Below are 7,727 nucleotides of genomic sequence, written 5' to 3'. Positions count from 1 at the left end.
CTCAAGTGGCACAATCCATATGGAGCTGTGCTGCTAATCCAGAAGCAATGTCTCTCTGGTTGTTTGCATCCACCAGCGTGGGATAGTGATGGGCGATCCCCTCCCGTGCTATTTGTAGCCTCAAAAAGCCCAAAGGAGGGTCAGCTATGAGTTGGTTCCAACTCCACAGCAATGGAGTGGAATGGGGAGGGGGTGAATGTGTGTAGCAATGAGTATCCTGAGTAGTGTTTTACATCACTACTTTCTTGAACCGGCTTGGTTCCTCCTGTTTCTCTGGCCATGTCACATCCTTTCTCTGAACTTTAAGTCCTACTCTGATCCTCTGAGTCTAAACTGCCTTTCATCTTATTCACTGTGTGCATCTTCAATCAACAGAAAGGTGGAGGTGATTCTCTGTGGCAAATCAGTTGCTATTAAGTTGATCTTAATTCATGGTGATCCCATTTGCGCATAGTAGACCTCTGCTCCATAACATTTGTTGTGTTGTGTTGGTTTTTTTAATTGCTGTAAAAATGGATATAACACAAAATTAACCAGTTGAATGTTTATCAAATATACAATTTAGTAATATAAACGACAGTACTTATGCTGTGTAACCACTACCCATAATCAATTATCCAATTTCTCATCATATACATGAATACTCATTATAAAAAAATCCCCCTGGTAACCAACCAATAATGAACTTTCTTCTCTATATATTTTCTTATTGCTTCATGTAACTGAGATCATACAATACTGTGAATCTGGTCTTAATTTCCATTATGACTGAGTAGTATTCCTTTGTATGTATGTACCAATTTTTTACATATATTTTTATTTTATATTAATTTGTTTACAAAGTTTGTGTACATTGTTTCACACCATTCTTCATTCATAACGTGTTTCACAGAATCAACCCCATTTGTTATATTTTATAAAATTAACCAACATTGAACTATGCCCACAATTGCTCTGTCTTTCTGGATCTCTGCCAGATCTTTCCCATTTATTTTTCCTCTCAACCCCCCACCAAATTGTGTGAATCCTGTGATCACCCTCCTGCCCGTCATCACCCCTCTGTTCCTACCCTCCCCCCGCTTGGATTTTCATACACGTTTTACTAGTTATCTTCCTATTTATACAATAATGGTCTTATGTAGTATTTGTCCTTATGAGACTGAGTGAGTTCACTCAGCAAAATGCTTTCCAATCCCACTTAAGTTATGTAGTAAATCATTGCTCCTGTGTGCTACATAGTATTCCATCATGTGAATGTACCACAATTTCTCAGTCTTTTCGATTGTGATTGGATATTTGGCCTGTTTCCATATTCTTGTGATGGTGAATAACGCTGCTATGAACAGTGGTGTACAAATCTTTGTTTGTGCCTCAGTTCTCCTTTTCTTAGGGTATATTCCAAGCAGTGGAATAGCTGGGTCATATGGAATTTCTATGTTTAACTTTTTGGGGAAACACCAAACTGCTTTCCAGGCTGGTTGTAACATTTTTGTATGTACTGAATTTTGTGGTCCCTTCTTCCTCGGATGGACAGTAAGGTTGCTTCCATAAAGATTTCAAAGATGTGATTTTCTTAAGTAGATTGCCAGACCTTTCCTCTGAGGCATCCCTGGGAAAACATGAGCTGCCAACTCTGTGATTATAAACAGGCACTTAATAATTCGTGACACCCAGAAGTGACTTTGTCATGTCTAGAATTCTTGATGAATTCCCAGGTCCATGTATGTATGCATCACTAACTTATTTTTATTTTAACAATGAAAATAGGTACTATACCTAGGCACAGGTATAATACACCCCAAAATTTTGTGGGAAGATTTCTCAATCAACAGTTCTGTCTGTCGTTGATGATTTATTGGAACACCAGCATATTTTGTTGCAGCTTCTTTTCTTTCCTGACTGAGTTATGACTTGTGCAAGGCAAGGACGATAACTTCAAATATTTCACCCAGAATGATTAGCATGGCAACCTGTAAATACATTGGATATAAACTGTTAGTCACCTTGATTTTTGCCAGTCTGGATATCCCAGCAGATTCTGAGAAGAATGAGGTTACAGCCTCTATTGCCAAGTTACTGTTATGTGGTTGAAAGACCTGCGACACTGGAACAGTAGCCTTTTTAATTGGGCTTTGAAATCAAAGATATACAGTCTCTTCGAATAAGTTAGCAGTCTTGTACCACTCCACTCAAATTGTAATCACCAAGGTCACTGCCGACTCCTAATTGTCTAATCCAGTGGATGCTTTAGTTTTTATCTTGCACCTCTTTAAGGGAGCTCTGATGTCTAACTGGTAAGGAGTTAAGCTGCCACCCCCTATTATTATCACCTGTCTCCTTTGGAAACCATTTCCTTTGTTCTTCTTATTGACTTCCTATGCCTCTAATCGCTCCTCAGTTTCCTTTGCTGTGTTTTTTATCACAATTTTGTTTGAGGTCTCTTCCCTATCATTGTATGTTTCCATCATCACCAAGTATTTCTGTGATTTGACTATTCTGTGTACATATATGACTTCCAAACTATGTACTACTACTCATTGCCATTGAGTTGGAACTGACTCATAGCTGACCCTCCAGTGGGTTTTCAAAGGCTGTAAATCACACACAAGATTGCCCATCCCTTTGGTGGATTCAAACCATCTCCTTTGGGGTTGACAGGGCAACTCCTTACTCATTAGGTTAGCAGTGCTTCCTTCCATACCAAGTACTATGTTTATATTCCGCATTCTGATAAAAACTGCCTAAAGGACTTCTTGACTTGCAAGTCTTCTAAGAACCTTCAGGTCAGCACATCTACAATGGAAGAGTATGTGTGACCTACCAGCACCATGGCAATCCTGCCCCTCCACCTTCCAGCTTGATTGACTCATCTAAGCCAGTGGTGGTCACACCTCCTAGAATGAGTTGGAAGGACCATGCAACCCCTCAGTTAGCAGCTGAGTGAGTTAAGATTTGCATCACTGGGGACTCCAAATTCTCAAGATCACCAGTGTCGTGAGTGAGGAATATCTGGGTTAAAATTTGAAGTCTGGAGCTATTTGGGCCATTTCTTTAACTGCCTCTCAGGCCGCTTTTTGGGAGCTCTAGTAGCCTCCTGTTAAGAAGTTGCACTACAATCCCAAAGTCACATGGTTCAACTGTTCTGCAGGAGAAGAATGCAGTTTCCTCCCATGTGAGTAACTGCCTCTGAAAACCTGCTGGAGGGTCAGCTATGAATTGGTTCTGACTCAACAGCACACAACAACAAGTCCATTTCAGGGAACTCTGGTGGTTTAGTGAGTAAGGAGCTGTGCCGTTAATCCAAAGGCTAGTAATTCAAATCCACAAGTGATTCTGCTGGAGAAAGAGGGTCATCTCCTTCTATGTGATTTTTAGCCTCTGAAAAATAAATGAAGGTTCAGCTAGGAGTCAGTTCTCACTCCTTGATAAATAACAACAATAATAAGAAGGCCCTTTTCTCCCTGGATATGTTTACACTCCCCCTGGAGACAGGCTGCACGAATGGAAAGAATATAGGAATGTATTCAGTCAATCCTCTGCCCTCAATGGCCCCTGAGAAGCCACACTCAGTAAGACAGATGAGTATAAAGTCATTGATTTTTACCAGTAAAGCTAGTGCAAATATGACTGGGAAAATGCCTGATGTATAGATTTTCGTGTTTCTAATTGATGTTATTCATGCAATTAAAACATATCTCATTTGTAAAAAAAATAAGAAGACCCTTTTCAGCTTTCTTTTTTTTAAAAAAAAATGCCTTCTTAGTAGGTAGGTATAATGTAAGTGGTATACAGGAACTGAATCTATTTTAATGATCCTGTTAGCAATAACATTCTGTATTTTAGGATGACACCAGTGGAAGACAAGAGTATGATTTAATGGAAAGGTAGAAATGACAGAAAAGGAGAAGGCAAATGTTTCTATGCCTACAGACAATGATGTTCATTGTCAGTGTCAAGTCTGGCTCCAGAGATTTTGTAAGAAATGAAAACTACGCCCTGTTCCCTTGACTCTGAGATAAAATATTGATGTCTCTTCCCTGCCATTAATTTCTTTAGAAATAGAATAAATTGATTTGATAACATTGATCAAAGGGGATGCATCCCTAACCCCTCCAGCCCTCTTAACTTTCAGGTTCAAAGAGGAAATCAAAGAAAGAGAGGTTTGAAAATGTGCTTTCCAGAGTGGCCTCTATTGCTTTTTTAATTTAATTTGTTAGAATTTCACCTTTTGGCTTCGGTGGATTGACTGGATGAAATAAAATTATGTCTGGAGGATCTTTGGTAAAAAGATTGTGTAATTCTGCCTCCTGAAGAACTGACCAGGCCAGAGGCTGTCCTCGGGTAACTTCCCCGATTACCTCCCGCCGTGGCCGCCTCTGCATCGGTGTGTTTCTGATATATAAATAGACCCAGCGCCTCATCTGAGCAGCTAGACTGCCTGCCAGGATGTGTCTGAACGGTGTACATTTGCAGCCAGAGGAAGTGGTCGACTCATTCCCAGCATTTTCAGCTGGCTTTTTGTAGCTTAAAACTCTCCAAATCAGGGGTCGAGCTAGAAATTGGGACCTTGTGTGTCCCAACAAATGTTTATCAAATGAACAAGAAAACCAAACCCCCAGCCAGTCATTGTGGAGCCAGTTCCACATGTTGCAGAGTTGTGTTCCATCAGGTTTGAAATGCCTGTGATTTTCAGTTCAGTGAAAATCTAAGAACCAAGTTGGTTTTTCATTCAGCCATTCATAACGAGTTTGTTTTTTATAGCATGAGTTGCAACTGATTGATTCAATGCATGGGTTATAAAACCTCATCAGTCTCTTGAAGCAGACCACCATCAGACCTTTCTTCTGAGGTGCATCAGGATGGGTTCTAACCCCTAAACTTTGAGTCACCAGTAATATGCTTAACTGTTTGTGCCACCCAGGAGCTGTAAGTAATCTAGTTCAATCTCCTTTCTGGTGCAAAAGTGCTATTTCAAAACTCTTGCTTCTGAGAAAAACTTTCATGAACAGTGCCAGAGGTAACTTGCTTATTATTCCACTAACTGTTTCTGCTCCTATTAATTCAGTTCTGGAATCAAAGAACAGCAGTTTTTGGCTTGCTCTTCTTAGCAAATTGTCAGCCTCTCATTGACATCTGTTCTCTGTCACCTGTCTAGGCTCCCTCTGCATTCTATGGCTAACAGCATCTTGATTTTCCTTTGAGAAGCTCAGCCATCGCTTTACAGTCCAGCTTTGAACCCTTGTAAGACCCAAGACGAGCATTAGAATGAAGTTCTCAGGTACATCTAAATATATAAAAATTATGAATCAAGTAATTATATTGTACATAAATCATGATTCAAGATTTAGATTGTCAACAGCTTCAGTTTGCTTGGCTCTATAATCAACACTCGTGGTACCAGCAGCCAGGAAATTAAAAGACGAATTGCATTGGGAAAGTCTGCTGTCAGGGACCTCTCCAGAATACTGAAGAGCAATGATTGGATTGGAGACTCAGGTGCACCTGCTACAGACCATAGTCTTTGCAATCACTTGCTGTGCATCAGAGAGCTGGACAATGACTAGGGATAATAGAAGGAGAATTGATTCCTCTGAGCTGTGGTTCTGGAGAAGAGTATTGAATATACCAGGGACTGCTAAGAGAACAAGCAAATTCATTCTGTGGAGGGTGAAGCCAGGCTGCTCACTGGAGGCAAGGTTTCTGAAGTTTCATCTGATATACTTTGGACATGTTTCAAGGAGGGGCCAGTCCTTGGAGAGCATGTCATGCTTGGGAGGGTGGAGGGGACAGTGAAGGAGAGGAAGACCCTTGATGAGGTAGGTTGATTCAGTGACTGGGGTAATAAGGATAGGTGTGTCAGAGACAATAAGATTGGCACATGATAGAGCAGGGTTTAGGACTATTGTTGCTATGAATCACAGGCGATTTAATGGCACATAACAACAACAATATTCTTCTACTATGGCAAACACACTTTCAGAATGCCAAACATGAAACATCTGTGTAAAGTTATCATTTTTATGTGACTAAAAATCAGCAAAATTACCGTATACAGCTGAATGTAATTGTGGTTTGCATAATTCTATGTATATTACTGATGAGCTGGTAACATGTGGATCTGTAATAAAGACATGTCTTTCATGAATCATTATGTACTCAGTCTATAAGACGTATTTGCCTTAAGCTCAAAATTAGCCTTTGCCTAAGAATAAAGCCCTGAGGGGCAGAAAGGAGTAGAATAGAAGGATTAATGGAAATGAGAATTGCTGGGAGGAAACAGGAAGATTTCCATTACCTTGTGGATATTGTAATTAGTAATATAATTAGTAATTGTAATTAGGAAATAAAACGCGTGTGAACAGATGAGTGAAAAAACCAATTTTTTTTACCTGTATGCTAATCAGAATAAAAAGTATTTATTTTGTTTCAATGATAGCAAAACTACTAATTATGTTATTATAACCAACATTTTCATGTAATTTGTGTTCTATAAAAATGATTTGTTCCGGCGCTGGCTGAAAATCGCCTGTGACTTCATCCATAGCCAATGGTGAGAGTCAGCGCCCAGAGCCATCAGGGGCTTTAAGCTTGTTGCCCACTGCAGTGGTGTGGACAGCTGAAACCCAGGCCCCGACAGGCACCTGGGTGGGGGAGGAACCCAGACTCTACTTCATGCTCTGCTGGATAAGGAGGGGCAGTCTCCTGTACCAGTTTGATGGTACACACACACACATACACACACACACAAACACACACACTTTTTCTTCTTCTTTTTTTAAAAAAAGACTACTTCAGCCGTCGCGGCCCTCTGCCTGGGGCGGGCTGCCCTCAGCCCTCTGCCTGGGTCAAGCCATCACGGCCCTCTGCCTGGGATGGGCTGCCCTCGGCCCTCTGCCCGGGGCGGGCTGCGCTTGGCCCCCGGCTCGGGGCGAACCGTCGCGGCCCTCAGGAGCAAGAAGGCAAGCAGCTGTAACCTAAGACCACCAGTAAGGTGATAAAGTGTCCTCCCTTACCCCCTTTATATCTACGCCCCTGTTCAACATGAAGAAGCCAGAGAGTCAGCATCCAATTCCCAAATCAATAAGACAGTTGGTTTAATTACTATTGGAAAATGCTTGTCAGTCCTCTGTAGCATCTGGTCCCCACTGGACCCTCATCATTTCCTTCACCTGCTCCCCCCACCGACCAAACTGTGCAGCTCTGCAACTGCATCCTGGCCCGTCCTCACCCTTCTGCCCCCAACCCTCACCTCCTTGTACCCCCAATATGTTTTTCCCAATAAAAAAAATTTTAAAAAATGATTTGTCACAAATGGTGACTTTTACAAAGGGCTCAAGCATAACAGAGATATCGGCAATGGTGCAGGATAAGGCAAGGTTCAGATCTAGTGTTCATAGGGTTACTATTCAAAAGAGTTGACTCAGTGACACCTAATAACTGCAATGTTCCATCTAATTTGTGTTCTACTGATAACAGTCTAAACAAAGGTTGTTGTTGTTGTTGTTATGTGCTGTCGAGTCTCTTGCGACTCATAGCGACCCTATGTACAACAGCCCTAAACTCTGCTCTGTCCTGTGCCAATCGCACCGTCTCTGACCCTCCCATTCCAATTACCCAGTCACTGAAGCAATCCACCTCATAGAGGGCCTTCCTCTCCTGCGCTGTCCCTCCACCCTCCCAAGCATGATGTCCCTCTCCAAGGACCGGTCTCTCCTCACAACATGTCC

This window comes from Elephantulus edwardii, unplaced genomic scaffold (genome assembly GCF_000299155.1).
Source record: "Elephantulus edwardii isolate Elephantulus edwardi_28Jun2011 unplaced genomic scaffold, EleEdw1.0 scaffold00171, whole genome shotgun sequence".
Lineage (NCBI taxonomy): Eukaryota > Metazoa > Chordata > Mammalia > Macroscelidea > Macroscelididae > Elephantulus > Elephantulus edwardii.
Note: the sequence above shows the minus strand (reverse complement) of the source record.